At 38.0% G+C, this 19327-nt stretch overlaps 1 protein-coding gene across 8 annotated transcripts in view; it reads right to left on the bottom strand.

Annotated features, from left to right (window-relative positions):
* Positions 1 to 18909, bottom strand: part of Herc1 (HECT and RLD domain containing E3 ubiquitin protein ligase family member 1) — a 162294-nt gene extending 143385 nt beyond the window's left edge. For 6 of the 8 annotated variants that reach the window (XM_051197814.1, XM_051197817.1, XM_051197818.1 and 3 more), the window contains exon 1: positions 18756 to 18909. The gene's annotated coding sequence lies outside the window, so the exon portion shown is untranslated. Of the gene's footprint in view, positions 1 to 18297; positions 18318 to 18755 lie in introns of those variants that run through there. The other 2 variants (XM_051197821.1, XM_051197815.1) reach the window with 2 other exon arrangements.
* Positions 18910 to 19327: the final 418 nt, after the last annotated feature.

Raw genomic sequence — 19327 nt, 5'->3', positions numbered from 1 at the left:
CCTCCTTGGCCAGCATCTATGCAGAACAGCAGTCTTACATTTCAAAATGCCTAATAACATTGTCAAGTCACTGTTTCTTCTCTCCAATTCACCACATGCAAAATTAGGCCCACCACCACTTCCAGCTTCCTCACCTCCTAATACTTTCCTACAATGTTATAAAAACAGATCCTTTGGGCACATCCCCCTTAGGGTAACCCAGGATCAAAACCAGAGACTTTTTTAAACTTCTTTACTTTTTATAAGGCACGGCAACCTCTTACACATTCCCACTGGCACACCCAGCCATGCATTACCTTTCATAACCTGCTCTGGAAAGTGCAAGTTCTAACATAGTCTATCTACTTCTGCCAGATTAATCTAACACTCATTTCTAAGAATCAACTATTTCACTGCCTAGTTATTAAAGACAAAGTGAAAGCTCTCTTTCCTACCAAGCCATTACTGTTAAGTCTGTTCAGAAGCAGGCTAACTCCCACAACTCCAGTTCAATTAACTGTTCCCTTGTATTTATTTTTGTATGGGTGGGCGTTTTGTCTGCATAACACCATGTGTCTGCCTGGTGCATGGAAACTGGAAGAGAATGTCAGATCACCTGGAACTAGAGTTAAGGGGTTCCAGAGCCACCATGTGGGTGCTGGGGAACACACCTAGGTCCTCTACAAGATCAACAAGCACTCTTAACTACTAAGCCATCTTTCCAGCTCTTCACCCTAGTCTTTAACAAACCAAATGCTTCATTTCTATGCCTCTGTTCACAATGCTCTGTATAATTTAGGGTCCTTATATATCTAATCTTTTCTTGTCAAAATTCATACTTCTTCAAAGGCCGATTCAGAAAGGTCTATCTTCCCCAAAGCCTTCCACACTGTAATTACTTCAAGTCCACTGATACAGACAGGACCAGTTCTTTTCTCTCATGTTACATCTATTCACATAGACAAAAGATTTACCCTATGCAGCCTGTTTTTGCTATTATTTATATGCTTGTTTTTATTACTCTGGCCATGCCTATTCCACAACCAGACATTATTTTTCAAGAATGGTACTCTGTCTTCTTTTGTCCTTTCAGCCACTGGCACCCACTTCCCTTAGGAACTCTGTGAAGAATTAATTAATTCTAGTCTTATAATGAATCTACAGTAAAATAATAAAACTAACTATATTGAGGCTTTTAAAAATAAGTAAAGTAATAGGCTGCCTTCATTCTTTTTGTTGTAAGCTGGAATCAGATGTTGTGTTTTTGTTTCTATGAAGATTCAAAATCCATTCCAAGAGCATCTTCACTATAACAATCCCCCACCTTTCTTTTCATTACATTAGACCAAAGAATGGCACTGGTAAGGTAGGAGGATGAAATGAAAACAAACAAACAAACAAACAAAAAAACAAACAAAATGGGGTCTTTTATTTCTCTGACTTCCTTTGACCTCACAGATTTTTTTCCTCTTAACCAATACACTGGCTTCCACTTCTCCAGCTCTCATGAGACCCCAAAGTCTTCACATGTCCTCAAATTTACAGATCCTGATAGCTTCTCAGTAGTGATATCTTAGGAACACCACAATCCTGTTGCTTTCCTTAAGCCTACCAAAACATCTACAACTTATTCATTTATTTCCTGCCAGGACTGTAACTGATCAAGCTCCATGGGAAAATCTCTCATTTTACTTATAGATCACAAAAACTAACTTCCACAACCTACCAAATGTACTTCTGACATCCCATGTATTTCTCATGCCATCTCTCCTCTAGTTATGACAGCAGTCATTCCGACCAATCCTTATTATCACTCAATTAAAATGTGTTCACTGTCACCTCTGCACAATTGCTCATCCTCTTGCCTCTTGAAATATCCAACCCTTTTGACCTTCCTGCAGGTCTAATAATTCAGACCTCCCTCAAGTAAATCTTTTCTTATCCTACAATTCCCCTATCTTTTACATGGAACCATTTTGAAACCATAAAAATAAATATTGGGTGTTGCTTTGTATGTTCCCTACTTATTAATCATATAGCTAATAAAGAGAAGTAACAAAAGCTTTTTTAAGTTCCTTCTTTATTCTTTTGTATAACATGTGAAATTCAGTAACAAGTGGCCCTCTTGGTGAAGTAGGCAGCCAGTCAATCTCATAATCTAAAATGTGTTATATTTTTATAGTTATTTAATTTTAATGATAATAAATCATGTATTCATTTTTAAATTATCCTTTGTTATACATATAACTATCGTTTATTAAAGACAAAAGCAAATTTACACAGTAACAAAGTTGATGTTCTTGTTAAATCTCAGCTGAATATTTGATACATCATAAAGCATGTGCAATGTTTCTCAGCTTTGATCAGGATGGGTTTTTTAAAGATTTTTAAAAAATCTGTACATATCTTATGTGTCTGTGTGGGTGCCTGAGTATATGTATATGTATATGTCTTCCAAATATATGTCATGGTAAAAGTGCTTACCTTGGAAAACATGTACATGGGATATTTTAAATTTTTCAAATAAATAATAAAATATTATTTTTAATAATTTTTGTAATATCCCAAACAATGGCTGCAATTTTCTAGACTAGACTATCAAGATAAATTTTGGGATGTTGGTAGGTATTTTTTGTTTTGTTTTATTTTTGAGTTGAATGAACAGATTCTGGGAGCCAGCCCCAATTCCTGGGCTACAACATAGTAACTGTCAATACACTTCTAATGAAAGAATCTTTGAATACAAAAGAGTAAATTTCACATGTCAACTTAAAACAATCTGTTACTCTAACAGGTGCAATTAATCCAGAATGCAAACAAACTGTCAACACCTACAGTTCACTTTAATTTGCAGTTGAGTTTTGGCCAGCACCCACAGGCTAGACTACAACAAAAGTAGATTTTTTTAGAACTGTGAGTCTGGATCCGATGGGTTCATATAACTGAATATGCCAGATTCTGGGTGTACAAGTACCAACATTTAAGTCAAAGTCAAACAAATAATGAATCCAAGGTATCTCTAGCAGTACTCACCCATACTATATCACATGACCTCACTACAGCTTGGTTCTGAACATACAATGTCTGAGCATTACAATGTGCACAGTCATGCCACACAGTGTTAACCAACACTGCCTAAAATTCCAGACTAAGTTACAAATACAATGTTATTTACCGAACATACAAAGTTTTCTGTTCTTTAGAAATATAATGGTTTAATTACAGAAAACAACAGATTTTTTTCCTTTTTTATTTAATTAAAAACAATCTTATTTTATATAACAATCCCAGTTTCCTCTCCCTCCCATCCTCCCATGCCCCCTACCAACCACCATCCCATCCCTCTTCTGCTCCACAGAAAGGGTGAGGCTTTCCAAGGGGGATCATCAAAGTCTGTCACATTATTTGGGGCAGAACCTAGGCCCTCCCTGGTGTGTCTAGGCTGAGAGAGTATCCTTCTATGGGGAATGGCCTCCCAATGCCCATTCGTACACTAGAGATGAATGCTGTTCCACTACCAGAGGCCCCATAGACTGCCCAGACCTCCTAACTGACAGCCATGTTCAGGGGACCTGATTCAGTCCTATGCTGTTTCACAGCTGTCAGTTGGGGTCCATGAGCTCCCCCTTGTTCAGGTCAAGTGTTTCTGTGGGTTTCCCCAGCTTTGTCTTGACATCTTTGCTCATCACTCTTCTTTCTCTACAACTAGATTCCAGAGTTTTGCTCAATACTTAGCTGTGTCTGCTCCTGCTTCTATCAGTTACTGGATGAAGGCTCTAGGATGGCATATAAGATAGTCATCAATCTCATTATAGGGGAATGGCATTTAAGGTACCCTCTCCACTATAGCTTAGATTGTTAGTTAGGGTCATCCTTGTAGAATTCTGAACATTTCCCTGGTGCCAGATTTCTCTTTAAACCTATAATGGCTCCCTCTATTAAGTTAACTCTTTTCATGCTCTATTCTTCCCCTGACTCAATCTTCCTGGTTGCCCATGACTCTCCCCACTCTTTTCCCCTTCTCTTTCTCCTAACTCCCTCTCTCCTCCTCCCATGCACCCAATTTGCTCAGGAGACCTTGTCCTTTACCCCTTCTCTGGGGGGACCATGTATGTCTCTCTTAGGGTTCTCCTTGTTTCCTAGCTTCTCTGGTGGTGTGGATTGTAGGCTGGTAATCCTTTGCTCTATGTCTAATATCCATATAAGAAGGAGTACATACTATGTTTGTTATTTTGTGACTGGGTTACCTCACTCAGGATAGTTTCTTCTAGTTCCATCCATTTGCCTGCAAAATTAAAGATTCCCCCCCCCCAGTGAGTAGTATTCCATTGTGTAAATGTACCACATTTTCTTTACCCATTCTTCAGTTGAGAGGCATCTAGGTTGCTTCCAGGTTCTGGCTATTACAAATAATGCTTCTATGAACAGATGTCCTTGTATGAATGTACTTCCTTTGGGTATATGCCTAAGAGTGGAATTGCTGGATCTTGAGGTAGACTGATTCCCAATTTTTTGAGGAACCACCATATTGATTTCCAAAGTGGCTGTACAAGTTTGCATTCCAACCAGCAGTGGAGGAGTGTTCCCCTTTCTCCACATCCTCTCCAGCATAAACTGTCATTGGTGTTTTTTGTTTTAGCCATTCTGATAGGAGCAAGATTGTATTTCAGAGTTGTTTTGATTTGCATTTCCCTGATGGCTAAGGACGTTGAGCACTTTCTTAAGTGTCTTTTGACTATTTTAGATCCCTCTATTGAGAATTCTCTATTTAGTTCTGTACCCCACCTTTTAATAGGATTGCTTGGTGTTTTGGTGAGTAGCTTCTTGAGTTCTTTGTATATTTTGGAAATCAACCCTCTATCAGTTGTGGGCTGCCATTCTGTGGGCTGCCGTTTTGTCTTGTTGATTGTGTCCTTTGCCATATCAAAGCTTCTCAGTTTCAGGAGGTCCCATTTATTAATTGTCGACCTCAGTGCCTGTAGTGCTACTGGTGTTATTTTCAGGAAGCAGTCTCCTGTACCAATTTGTTCAAGGGTACCTCCCACTTTCACTTCTAAGGGGTTCACTGTGGCTGGATTTATGTTGAGGTCTTTGACCCATTTGGACTTATGTTTTGTACATGGCAACAGATATGGATCTATCTGCAATCTTCTACATGTTAGCATCCAGTTATGCCTGCACCATTTGTGGAAGATGCTTTCTTTTTCCATTGTATAATTTTAGCTTCTTTGTCAAAAAAAAAAAAAAAAAATCAGGTGTTTGTAGGTGTGTGGGTTAATATCAAGATTTTCAGTTAGATTCCATTGTTCTACCAAGCTGTTTTGAGGACTATAGCTCTATAATAGAGCTTGAAGTCAGGGATGGTGATGCCTCCCGAAGTTCCTTTATTATACATGGTTGTTTGGGCTCTCCTGGGTTTTTTATTTTTCCATATAAAGTTGAGTATTGTTCTTTGAAGGTCTGTGAAGAACTGTGCTGGTATTTTGAAGGGGATTGCATTGAATCTGTAGAATTCTTTTGGCAAGATTGTCATTTTTACTATGTTGATCTTACCTATCCAAGATCATGGGAGATCTTTCCATTTTCTGATATCTTCTTTAATTTCTTTCTTTAAAGATTCAAAGTTCTTGTTATACATGTCTTTCACTTGTTTGGTTAGAGTTATCCCAAGATATTAGATGTTGTTTGTAGCTATTGTAAAGGGTGATGTTTCTCTGATTTCTTTATCAGCCCATTTATGGTCTATATATAGTAGGGATTTTTTTTTTTTTTTTTTTTTTTTTTTTAGTTAATCTTGCATGCTGCCACTTTACTGAAAGTGTTTATCAGCTGTAGGAGTTCCCTAGTAGAGTTTTTTTTTTTGTTTCACTTATGTAAACTATCATATCATCTGCAAATAGTGAAACTTTGACTTCCTGCTTTCCAATTTGTATCCCCTTGATCTCCTTTAGTTGTCTTATTGCTCTAACTAGAATTTCAAGTACAATATTGAAGAGATATGGAGAGAGTGGACAGTCTTGTCTTGCTCCTGATTTTAGAGGAATCCTGTTGAAGTTTCTCTCCATGTAGTTTGATGAAAACAAAGGATTTTTAAAGTTCCCTAAATATCATTTCTTAGTATAAAAGTATAAAATGAGCATGTCTTGGGATTATATTGCATTAGAATATTTCATCTTAAAAATTGTTTTAAGTTGCTGACTTAAGTTTCACAAGTAAATGATGAATTAATTTTGGCTTGAGATTAGGACAGAATTTCTCACAATTCCTGAAATAGCATTAAATATATATCTGCCATTTTAAAGATGTTAATGTGAAGACAGATGTTGAAGATAATACATACCTTCAGAAGCAATTATTCAACCAAGTTTTTTAACCACTTCACAGTATGAAAATTTGCTTTCCTCTTTAATAAGACCTATGCATACCAAATAATTTTATAAGACATTTATGATTTATTATCAGTAAATTGTTTGTTTTTATTTATCTGGGGTCATGTAAAAATTTCTCAGGAGTTCAGTCTCCAGAACCTACATGGTGGAAGGAGAGAACTCTACACACCATCCTGTGACCTCCACACAGAGTACTATTGCACACATGTTCACACATAAAATAAAAAGAAATAAATGTATAAAAACTAAATTAAATTTTAAAAGAAAAAAATTTCCAGAAGTTGCAAGTCACACAGCTTAAGATACCCTGTTCTGGAAAAGTAAAAAAAAAAAGTTAATGGTCCTTATCACATTTGTTCGTTAGCAAAAACAAAATATAAACCCTGGTTACTGTGATAATATTAAGAGTTTGCTATAAGGCGGGGCATAGTGGTATACACCTTTAATCCCAGAACTCAGAAGGCAAAGGCACATGCATATCTGGGAGTTCAAGAGCAGCCTTATCTACATAGTGAGTACCAAGCCAGTGGGCTCTACGTTGTGAAAACCTGTCTGAAAAAAGCAGAATTTACTATAAGGCTGGGAATGTAGGCCAATGGTACAGTGTTTGCAAGACCTTTGGTACAATCTTCAGCATCACTAAGTAAAAACTAGCTATAAATGTTTTGGGCATGATGATTTACTATAACTGTAACAAAGGAAATAAAATAGAATTTTTAGGAACCATAAATTACATACATGTGTATATGTACATTTACATATATGTATGTATATATCTTTGTGTGTGTGTGTGTGTGTGTGTGTGTGTGTGTGTGTGTGTTTATTTAAACAGTCCAGGGATTGGAATCAAGGAATCAAGTGGATAGAAAAATGGCTGAAACAAGACATCCTTGGGTTCCTTTGGATTGATAATTTGTTATAGAATTTATTATATTGGAGAGGTGCACAATGGGCATGTGAAAGTCAGAAGACAACTTTCAAGAGTCTGTTCTTTCCTTCTACCATGAGGATTTCCAATACTGAATGTAGGTCCTCAAGCTTGGTGGCAAGTGACTTTACCCAACAAGCCATCTCACTAGCCTTAAAAAAATAAATAAATAAAATAAAAATACAGGCTCTCATGTACCTCAAGCTGACCTAAAATACATATATATGGCTGAGGATGACATTGAACTCCTGATCCTCCTGATTCTGTCTACCAAATGCTAGTCATCACATCAGTCCTTGGTACATGAAATTTCATCAAATATGACTACAATTTCTGCTTGACTACTAGAAGTATTTTATAGAATAAAAAGCTAAAATTAATACAAATTATTTTTCAGCATGTCTCTGTTCTTAGACAGTTTTTTTTTTTTTAAACCACGTCTGTTCTTGTTGAATCTCAAGGTGTACCAAGAAAGCCTTGACATTTTCAGAATCAGGAAAGATTCACAGATGTTGATTTTTCTTTACCAAAACCTGATCAAATTCACTAATTACTGTTCCTTCCTAACATCTATTCCTTTTCTTGGCAAAACAACTAGAAACATGTTTTGAGAAATTAAAGCGAGTATATAGACCCTAAAAATTATCTTACTATCAATTCCGAATTCCTCAACACCCATATAAAAATGGTCCTAACCACAGGATACCACTTGGATGGGACTTCAGACTTTTAAAAGCATCACATGGAGGTTTGCTATTTCTATGATCTACTTCCCAGAATATCTGTCAAGACTGATTTCACTGGTGAGTCCTCAGTCAGCATCACTAACTACCTGTGTTCTCTGTATTCCAATTTTCTTTTTTTTTTTTTTAAATATTTAGTTATTATGTATACAGTGTTCTGTCTACATGCTTTCCCTGCAGGTCAGAAGAGGGCACTAGATCTCATTACAGATGGCTGTGAGCCACCATGTGGTTGCTGGGAATTGAACTCAGGACCTTTGGAAGAGCAGGCAGTGCTCTTAACCACTGAGCCATCTCTCCAGCCCCCCAATTTTCTTATAGGAAAAATAGTTTATAGATTTAAAGGAGTCTTAAATAACACAGGAAAATGTTTAAAAAGTGCATGTTAACTAAATGGTGACTACAAAAAATAATAAATACATGTTAATTAGTAAGATTTAATCATTCTACAATAAATTTACACTTCAAACATGCAAGTTTAACAACCTAAAAATAGCAAATGGAATTGCTTAGACTACTGCCTACATAGTAAATGTTCAATAATCAGCATTATAGTTTACATATGCAGCTGTCTACTCTCTATCATATTAAGTTATATACATTCCTCCATCAATCTCCCTTACTCATTCTTTCCAAAAGAATGACAAAAGAAAGCATAACTATGATTACCATTCAGACCCTCCCTTTCAGCCTGAAATCAACACTTTAAGAATTTAGGATGTGGTTATCCTCAGCTGCAAAGTAGAGTCCAACTTGGGCTACACAGGACATTGTCTCAAATGAAAAGATAAAATGCTAATAAGCATAGAGAAAAGGGAACACCCACTGGCTAAAATGTAACTTGGAATATTCATTATGGAAAACAGTATGGAAATGCCTCAAAAAAATAATTTAAAGTCTCTTCTGGGTATGCACTCAACAGAAGAAATCAGCACTCTCCCCCCTCCCGCCCCCGAGATATCTAGATTCTCATGTACACGATGGTATTATCACAGTGGTCAAAGAGTAGAAGCGATCTAAATGTCTGTGGTGGTTTGATGAGAAGGGCCCCCATAGCCTCAAGTACCTGAATGCTTGGTCTACCAGATAGATGGTAGAACTGTTTGAGAAAAAACAGGAGGTGTGGCCTTGTTAAAGAAGGTATATCACTGGGGGTGAGTTGAGATTTTAAAAGTCCATGCCATTCTGAGTTAGGATTCTCTCTGCTTCATACATATGGATAACAATGTAAGCTCTCAGCTACTGCTCCAGCATATGCCTGCTTGCCTACCTGCTGCCATGTTCACCACCATGATGATCATGGACTCTGACCCTCTAGAACCATGAGCCTCAATAAACCCTTTCTTGTATAAGTTATCTTGGTCATGTTGTTTCTTCACAACAACAGAAAAGCAACCAAGGCAATATCTATCAACAGATGACTGGATAAAGAAATAATGAGATACATACAATGGCATATTTTATTTGGTTGTAAAAAAGGAGATTCTTATAACCCCAAGTCAGAAAACTGAGGCAGGAGACTCTCAAGTTTAAAGCCAGCCTGGGTTATACAGTAAGGGAAGATAAAGGGAGGGGAAGTAAGGTAGGAGAAGAGAGGGAAAGAATGAAGGAAAAAAAGATGAAGAAAGCAAATTTGGACAGATGGCTAACTCCTGTAACCTAGAACTTGGAAACTTGAGAAAAATTTTGTGGCTTCCCCACGTTACACAGGAGACTATCTCAAAAGGTGAACCAAGGGAATGGCTCAGTGAGTAGAAGTACATACAGAACATACTTGACAACATGAGCTCCAATACTTGTAACCATGGTGAGGGTGGGGGAGCCCAATGCCATGGCACACATCTCTAAGCCCAGCACTCCTGAGAGAGATGGAGATCAGACAATAGCCAGGAAGTTCCCAAGTCAGCTAGCCTGAAGTATACAACACAACTGTAGAAACAAGGGAGACCATACCTCAAAACAAAGCAAATGGGAAGAAGCAACTCCTGAAAGCTGTCCTCTGACCTACACACAACACACACACCATACATATGTGTGAGATGGGTATTTTAAATTGTTTACCTAAAATCATCATTTCACTAAAAAATATACAGTATACCTCAAATGTGTACAATAAATAAGCCTGAAATGAAGAGGGAAAAAAATGAGAACTGGGGATGGAGTTCCATGGTATTGTGTCTATCAAGCATGCATAAGACCTGGGATCCAATCCACAGCACAGCAAATAATTACATAAGGGATGTAAATGATTAGTAAATATCACTAATCAACAGAAAGCAATTGTTATCTGAGGTCTGTATGAGCATCAAAGACATTTTAATACCCACCAGGCCACTACTGGTTCTATTCACAATCAAGTACCTGGCACCTGTTTTCCTAAGAACCATCAATTAATCATAAAACCACTAAAATATAGACTCCTTAAGTGCAAGGATGCACTGGCTTGTTTGTCAGTGGTAGGAAACACACCCAGCACCTAGCATATGCTAGGCAAGTAATGAGCTACATCCTCAACCCTGATTTTTAATTAATGTGTCCCTAGTACCTGGAGCTGTATCCTTTCTGGCAAAGAACCTAAATTTCCAGCCTTACTTGCTACCTTGTGATGGAGATGATTTTAGTTGTCCTATTTCCATGGCATCAGAAAAATCTGATAGGCCAATCCTAATCCAGAATTTTAAACTCTGTTTTATTTTAATGTCTGTCTTCTTCAGGGGCTGGGAGTGGTTCACACTACTCTTGCCCAGGACTGCAGTTCAGTTTCCAGAACCCATAACAAGAGGCTCACATCTACCTCTAATTCCATCCCTAGGGGAATTCGGTGTCTCTAGCTATCTCAGGCATCTGCACTCATGTGCACATACACACACACTCAAATACACATATTTTTAAATAAAAATAAATCTTTAAAAAAAAGATTGATCTTCTTGCTTACAGGAACTAAAACAGATTACAAATAGTACTATTACTGGTAAAAATAAGTCTTAACACCATAGATGTCAATAGGTATTGCATGTGTAGTTCAAAAATCATAACTATCATGAAATGTGAACTAGTAACTGTTATTTTAACAAATCCCAGAAGAAGAAAGCTCTTTCTTCCAAACTCAGATCTTTTGTGAACCACTAAGAATTTTAGCATATAGACATTATGAATCAATCCTAAATCTCCATTAAATGAGAAAGGGCTGAAATAAGAAATCATGACTAGGCTAGAAATTATATTCTAGCCAATTTCATCTATACATAATAATTTGTATATATCGATATAATACTGAGGGATAATTATTTTTCAATCTATAATAATCCACTAAACCACAAACCTTTCTACAATGATTACAAAGCATTTTTAAGCACTTACCTCTGGAAAAAAATAAAAAGCAAGGCAATATATCCTATTGATGAGTCTACTGGGAAAAAACTGCTTGCATATATTTCTGATGGTACATATATAAAGAAAAATGAAGATATTTAGCAAAACTACATAGGCATTTATCTTTTGACCCATCAAGCCTACTTATAGGAATCTACTAGGAAGACATACCATATACCTCTACTAACACAAAAATAGGTATGTACAAGGTTATTTATAGAAATATTGTTTGTAACTGCAAAATACAGAAGACAATCAAATGTCATATATAGATGTGGCTTTATCTATACAGCTTTTTTTTGGTTTGTTTGTTTGTTTGTTTGATGAAGATACTCTGGAGGCAGGGGGTAGGCAGATCTCTGTGGTTCAGGGCCAGCCCGATCTACACAATAAGTTCCAGGCCAGCATGGCCTATGTATAAATACCCTATCTTTTACAAAAGAATTTTAAAAAATCAAAAGTATGAAAAAAATACATCTTCAAAAGATTGAACCAGTCTGCAACACTTCCAGGATACAAAAGATTATGATAAACTCTTCATGTAGAAGGAACAGAAGAGTCAGAGATATTCTAGCTCAGTGAAAGAGTGCTCCCCTAGTAAACATGGGGGCCTGGCCTCATTCTATAGTCACACACACACACACACACACACACACACACACACACACACACACACACGGTTGTGCCACTTATCACCACTGTCTAATCCTAGACTATCTTATTATCCCCCAAAGAAACCTTGTAATCATTAGCAGTCCCTTCTCAGGACTGTATTCTGTTCTACTTTCTATATGGATTTGCTTATTTTATTTTGGGTATTTTGTATAGGTGAAATTGTATAATATGTGTGTGTGTGTGTGTGTGTGTGTGTGTGTATATATATATTTTAAACTACATGACTGCAAAGTCATATAACTCAGTACTTGGATCTCAAGTCTGAGGCACAGGGAAACCTGTCTGAAGAAGAAAGCAAGCAAGTAAGCACACACACAAACCTGGCTTTTACACTTACTTTAAAAGGGTGTAGCATATGCCTGTTCTCAGCTACTAAGGAGGCAGTGAATCACTTAAAGCCAGGAAATCTAAAGTCAGCCTGAGCAACATACTAAGATTCTATCTCAAAAAATAGTTTATTGATTAGTTAAATGAAAAGGTGAGTTTTATTGTGTGTGGTTTATATGTCAATTAAAAATTGACAGAAATGAGCTGGCTTTTTGGAGTGATACCTTGCTCAGCCTAGATATTGGGGAGGCCTTCACTGGTCCTGCCTCAATATGATGTGACAGACTTTGTTGACTCCCCACAGGAGGCCTCACCCTCTCTGAGGAGAGATTGGGGGGAGGGACCACAAGATGATGAGGGAGTGAAAGGAGGGGTAGGAAAGGGAACTGGGATTAGAAAAATAAAAGATTTTTTTAATAAAAAAAATTATGAGGTGAAAAAAATGTATAAAAGAAAATGTAGGAGCCAGTGAGATGGCTCACCAGGTAAAGGTGCTTGCCACTAAGCCTGATACCTAAGTTTGATCCCCAAGGTTCATATCATGTAAGGAAAGAACCAATTCCAAGTTGTCCTCTGTCCTCTATATATGTACTATGGGATGCAAATACACGCATTTAATTCTTTAAAATGCACATAATTTGTTCATCTTGGTAAAATAATTGAGAAAGAGATAAGTCAGAAACTAATCTTAAACTCTGGATACTTTAATGGACATGGAAAAAGAGAAACAAAGATAGAGACACAGGATGAGGCAGTAGGAAGGAGGACAGAGTGATACTTCTGAGTAATCCTTTTAAGGAGTAAAGTTTAACAGCAGTGGCATTTAGTAACTGTACTGTTTCACAAACCAAAACTAACAATAACACCCAGGTATGATGATACATGCCTGGAACCCTAGCATTCAGAAGGTTAAGGCAGGAGAATACCAAGTTTGAGCACAGGGTGAGATACCTGAGAGTTCTTTTCTGAAATCATCGCCATCCATAACAATAAATTAGTTAACATCAACCAGAACCGAGAGCAAACAAAAACAAAGAAGCCACTGCATAAGAATAACATAGCCACACTAAAGAAAGCAAGGAATAAAACAGCTCACCTAATTAGCTAAGGCAAAAGATAAAAACTGCACACAGATCATCAATTTAGTGAATGCTTTTCAAAAATTAGCAAACTACCTACCTGATGGATACTCCAAAAGTTAACAAAGGTATGTTACTATACTGAGATCCAGATTTCTGTCTCAGAAAGAAGATACAAATCAGGAATGGGGGAAGGTCAAAACAACCTTGTAGTTTTGGAAGAAAAGGTGTCCATATAAACCCATGGCTTTTAACGCAAAGAGAAACAAATATAGTTGTCCTTCTGTCAGGATAGGGTCCTGAGTCACTACCACATCCCTGGCAGAAAACAAAATCTATTGTTCTCTGGTCCCTTATAGTCAGCTTCTTAAACTGTGAGCAGTAATCCCATAATGTAACTAAATTCAGGGGTGGCCAGAAACTTAGCTACAATAAAAGGTTTCTGGATATCAGAATGAATCCAATGTCTCTCCAGCAGCACTCCATCATGCTGCATCCTGTTACTCCACTGAAGTCTCCGTTCTGAACAAAAAAAATGTGTACGCTTCATACTGTGCTTGCAATGCCAAGGAGAAATGCCAGAAATACCATGGCTCAGACTGAGACTACTGTAAATTATGGATTGCAGTATTTTAATATGCAAACAAGGTGTTCCACTCTTATAGAAATATAATAGTTAAATTACAGAAAATAAGATTTCTAATGTTTTTCTCATCATTCCTCAGCATATAAGCATCAAATTAATATATCTCTGGATTGTTTTGTGTTAGGACATTTGATTTTTAAAGTTGATGGTTTGACTTTCACATAAAAATCATTAAATAAATTTTGAGTTGGAATTAGGACAAATTTTCCCACATTTCTGAAATGGCTCTAAATATACTTCTGCAATTTTGTGCTATGAATTTATGAGAAGCAGCAGTCTCAATGCTGATTATAAAAGCAAAATATCGATCAACTCTAAAAAAATGTTGGGAGATGTTCTATGTCCTGTAGTATCAAATATTCAGTGAAGATTTATGTTTCTTAGTATTCAAATTTGCTTTCATTTTTAGTAAATTAGCAAATCCATACACATACAAAAATAGCTGTTTTAAAACAGGTTTATGATTATCAGTAAAGCTTTCTTTGTAAATTTACTCTATATAACTATATATTCAGGGTCACATAAAAAAATCTTGACAAAAGGGTATCATGAGTAAAAAAGGTTTAAGAAACCCTGCATCAAAAAAAGGAATAAAAAGAAACCCTGCATCATATTTGCCTACAACCTATCCATAACATAACAGATTATGTCTAATACTTAATGTACAGCAAACAGTTACCTTTACTTAGGGTAGGTGAGATGGCTCAGTAACTAACAGTGCTTGCCACCAAGGCTTGCAACCTGAGTTTGGTCCCCTAGATCCCCACAGTGGAAGAAGAGAACCGACTCTCACAAGTTGCTCTTTAATCACTACACACACAAACACAAGCACAGAAACACACACATACACTCACACTAACGGATTAATGTAAGTTTTTCCAAATATTTTCAATCATGTCATTGAATCCATGGATGTGCAAGTCTTATATAAGGAGGTCTAGTTTTTTGGATATACTTCTAATTTATCCAAAGTCATAGGAGTAAGTATCCAAAACTCAACTTTAAGTACTATTCTCCAATAAAAGATACCAGAACTCCCAGGAGAAGTGATTGACTCCAGGACTGGGGTATGAAAACAGGCTATTACTAGCCTGTGGAAGCAGAATGAAAACATTTGTATTATTAATTTTTCAGTTTAGCATACACTTTCATATACATAGCATACTTGGTTCTTATGTGTTCCTCTCTCTTACAGGATTTTCCTGAGACAGAAAAGGGTGCAACTAGAAACGATCCCAGTGGCCAAAGCTGGAACAGTGTGAGAAAAATAATCCTATCATGTTGGATAGCATTCAGTAGCATCAAGTGAATGTCCATGTCACTATACGAATACAAATAAATGAATTAACAAATGAGGGAGAAAAGACATTATTCCTTTACAGATGAAGTCCAGTTCATAAATGGAAGAATGAGGGAAATACAAATACCTCCACAGTGAATGCTACAAGCAAGAGGAGAAAGTTTGTGGGAAACCACCTATCTGAAGTTCCGAAGTATCTCCTACAAGATATATTAATACATCAAAGAGAATACAAAGGGACAAACAGTAACCTCACCTAGAATAACCCAGCAAAAGCCACCAGAACAAAGTGATCAAGGTTAAAATATCATCGGTAACCAGACACATCAACACCACAAGGCCCCTAGCAAAACGCACTGACACCACATCATTGTTATAGTCAAAACATGAGTAACTTCAATCTAATCATGAGGAAACTATTATATAAGCCAAAAATGAGAGAATTTCTACAAAATCAAATGACGAATGCTCAAAAACTCAGAAAAAACTAAGCAGGAGTGATGCCTTCCAACACTTGGACCCAGAGGCAGTCAGATCTCTATGAGTTCAAGGCCAGCCTGATCTAATAGTAAGATCCTGCCTCAGAAAACCAAATAAAACAAACCTAGCATGGTATCCATATCCTCAGTGCTCGGGAGATGGAGGCAGGAGGATCATGAGCTCACAACCAGTCTCAGCTAGAGTTAGAGGCAGTCTAAGCTGCATAAACTTCTGTCTCAAAAGGAAAAAAATTAAATAAAACCTAACCATCATTCCTATTAATTTATATGGCCAGCAGGAAAAAAAATAATAATAACCAAAGGGACATCTATTAAGTACCTATTTTGTGGCTCCTTTTAGTTTTTTTTTTTTTTTTTTTTTTTTGTTTTGTTTTTTAAATATGAGCTGAAGTGATTTTGCTAACTTTACAATCTCTTTTTAAATGAGCCAATATTTTTCTGTTCAAGATCTTGGCAATATCTAGAACGTATCCATAACAAACTGTTTTGTGGGTGCTTAAGGCAAAGTTTTGTATACAATTTTGAAAATTATGTTCAATTGTTTGTTCCTTTTATGGTTATCTACCTACAAAATTTCAAGGGCTTATTCATTGTTTTTTGAGACAGTGTCTGCCATTTAGCCAAGATTGGCCTGAAAACCTTGATCCCTCTGCCTCCACCTATAGTTCAAACTCCATTTCACAAGTATGTTTTTACCTAACACAATCTTCTACCTTATCCTAAAATACATCATCAACATTATCATTTTCATTCTAAAAACCCAAACTTAAATATCAGCTGTCCATTGCACCCAGTCATTTCTCTTAATATACTAAAACTTTTCACTATTTGCTACATGCATCTTCTACTAACCACTCTAGCCCAATCAAAAACACATTCTCTGAAATCCATTTAAATAAAATGGTATTTTCAGATATGTTTACATTAATGAGCAGATTAAGTGATACATTTATGTTTGCTTTCTCCTCCATGCTCCACCAGCATGTATGCACGGAGAAAATGCATAATCAGTAAATTAATGGATAAGTGTTACATATAATTGGCAACATGGGAAATTTAAGCAAAGTGATAAGAACCTTAGGGGAAGCAAAATTTATAAAAGTTGCCAATTACATGAGGCTTTAATAGGCCATCCATTTCAAAGACAACTGACAATTTATCTTATTTTTGAAAGATGCCAGGTTTCCAACCTCCCTAGATAACTTTCTGCCACAGAATCCTGTCATGTGATTTAGGGAAAATATTACAATTGTTCTTTGCCCTACCAATGCTGCTTCTTTCTCAAATAACATGACAAAATATTTTAGTTTATTTCTAAGATAAACATTTCTACAAAAATGTGTGTACAGGTACAAAGGACAAACTGCATGACATTTGTGTGCATTTATGCATAATACAGGCACACAGGACATGCACGTTTGCTTGTATAAACACAGGTATGAAAACATAATCAAAGGTACATTGCCATCAATTTTTAAAAACTTTGAAGCTTAGTTTTCTTCTCATCATTGTTGTTGTTGTTATTATTGTTATTGTTATTTTACTTTACATTGGACCAATTTGGGGGGGGGGGTCATCACAAACAGAACTATCAAAGTATTCAGGTATTAAACCCAAAAAGAAAAATGTTAACATTTTATTTAAATGTTAAATGATAAAAAACAAAAAACAAAAAAACACTTTAGAAGAAGGCACATGAACGATGGTGATGGCAGGGTACAGCAAATGATAATGGACAAGTAACCAGGTTTAATCAAGTAGGCTAAAGGAATAACTCAAAACAAATCATTTTGGGAACACACATAAAATGAGGAAGTACCATTCGAGGACGAGCCAAATACTATTAAGAAATAAAATGTAAAGAGTCTGTTAGAAACATAACAAAATATTAACAATGAAATGCTATCTCTGGAAATGGGTTATTAATTCATTGAAATTTATGACTCTTGCTATTTGATTACCTATATACACCTTCAAAGTATTACAGATATTTTTGAAACAATTGCAAACGCAGATTCTGCCCCTGTGCTCCACAACTAATATGTATGTATGTATGTATGTATGTATATGCGCACATATATACATACACACATACACATATGTGTATATATGTAGATGTATATATACATACATACACACACATATATAGCGCATCTTTACATAACCACCTGGGAGAGGTAAGAACCAAGCTTCTGTCCTCGTGTCTCCCGGGAACCTGCCACCCATCACTGTTCCCTGTCATCACCACCATCCACCTCTCACCCTGGAAACTACACAATTGTCGCCTGTCTCTGCCCCAGCTAGCCAAGGCTTTCGAAACTGTTATTTTATCGGGTGAGAGATTTGGAGAAAGCTTTACCGAAATGATGAGCAGCCCCCACCCAAAGGCACAGACGACAAGAAAGACCCATCGTCTCAACCTCCACCCCTCCGAAGTCGGCCCGCGACCCGGAGCACTGGAGTCGCGACTCCCCAAGATGAAGAGCGCGGAGAGCTGCTCCCCGGTCCCAGTCCCGGCTAAGGGAGCAGCGCTCGTTAGCGGATAAAGGGGAGAAGGTCACAGACGCAACCCTTAAGAAGGCAAGGGACGCGGGCAGCGAGCCTATTCAGGGGCGGGTCCCTCGACCCTCCCGCGGGTGTATGGGCTTCTAAGAGGCTTCCAAGGGGCCGAGGCTTCCTCAGGCCTCCGTCCGCCGTCCACCGGGAGCCGGCAGCCCCACTCGGCGGGCGGCCCGGGAACGGCCCGGAGCGGCCCGGCTGCGCCAGCAGAGCACATACACACACGAGAAGTCCCGATGGTGAAATCGGAAGCGTTACCGTATGCGGGTCGGGAGCTGGAGGCGGTGGGGTGCGGCTCCAGCGCCCGGCACCTGGCTGTCCAGCGGCTGCGCTAGCCGCGTCCTTTATATTTTTGCTGCAGCGGCGGCGACTTGTCAAAGGGAAAGACGTAAGAGGCGGCGGCGGCGGCGGGGCCAGTCTCGCGGGACTTGTGAGGAACTCTCGCGAGATCCAGGGCGCTGGTCCTGCCTCCTCCGGACCGACCACGCGCAGGAGGAGGAAGGCAACCTGAGAGACGAGGGGAGGGGATGCTGGTTTAGGAACTAAGAGGAAAGCGATGAGAACTTTGGGGGTCTGGAGACTGTGTGTGTTCTGGAGACGCTCACGAAGTGACTTCTGCCCGTAGAGAACTGACAGTTGGGGACTTTTCACAAAGGGCGCTGATGGATCTAGCAAGCACGGACGGGACAGTCCACCAGCGGACCCGATTGTCCCGAGTCCAGGTGCCGCTGGGCATCGGGACCGCCGAGGACCTGGAGGAAAAGAGCTGGGGCCAGCACGAGTCGCCACACTCCTTTATCTCGGCTGTGCATAGGGCGCCCTACGCTCGT

This window comes from Phodopus roborovskii, unplaced genomic scaffold (genome assembly GCF_943737965.1).
Source record: "Phodopus roborovskii unplaced genomic scaffold, PHOROB, whole genome shotgun sequence".
In the NCBI taxonomy this organism is placed as follows: domain Eukaryota; kingdom Metazoa; phylum Chordata; class Mammalia; order Rodentia; family Cricetidae; genus Phodopus; species Phodopus roborovskii.
Note: the sequence above shows the minus strand (reverse complement) of the source record. Positions and strands in the feature narration are given on the sequence as shown.